A 709-nucleotide genomic window follows, 5' to 3' on the forward strand; every position below is an offset into this window, starting at 1 on the left:
GAAAGGGCCGAGCGGACGGTGGGAAGCAAGCTTCGGCTCTCTGCTTGAGCAGGACAAAGGTGGAGAGTGACAAAGTGACACGGGAGGGGACTCGGAGGGTTTAACGGGGCCCCGGTGGCACCTCCAATGGGGCCAAACCGCCCCACTCCGCTCCCCTAAACCCCGCGCCGGCATGGGCTACGGGGCGTCCTCTCCATGCTGGGGAGCAATGGGGTGCCCTCTCCATCCTCCCAGGACCGGGATGCGGCACAAGCCCGGCGTGACCCGTTCCCAGCCCCAAAGGCACGTGAGGACTCGTCGTCCTCCCACAAAACTGGGCAACGGGAGCTCGGCGAGGCCGAGTCCCAGATCCCGAAACTATTTCAGTGCGATGCCGCCGTGGGTGCCAGGGCGAGCGTCGGTCCCCGGGGAGCCCCGGCAGAGCTAGGACACCTTTTGGGGCTGTGCCCTTCCCATAAACCAGCTCTCCTTCCCCCAGATCTGCTTCACCCTGACCTATTTATCGCCGACGGCTCCGTCTGACGGTGATCACAAGCCCGGCACCTCCGGGGAACCGTGCCGGTATATTTAGGCACTGGTCTCCTCCGGTATGCGATGAGCACCAGGGCGGCTATGGGGAGGTGGTTCCCCCCTGGAAAACGAATGTAGGGTGGCTTTGCAAAGCCCAGGGGCTGGGGACATGGGGAAGGACAGGGTGACCCAGCTGGAA

This window comes from Pygoscelis adeliae, unplaced genomic scaffold (genome assembly GCF_000699105.1).
Source record: "Pygoscelis adeliae isolate BGI_AS28 unplaced genomic scaffold, ASM69910v1 Scaffold121, whole genome shotgun sequence".
Lineage (NCBI taxonomy): Eukaryota > Metazoa > Chordata > Aves > Sphenisciformes > Spheniscidae > Pygoscelis > Pygoscelis adeliae.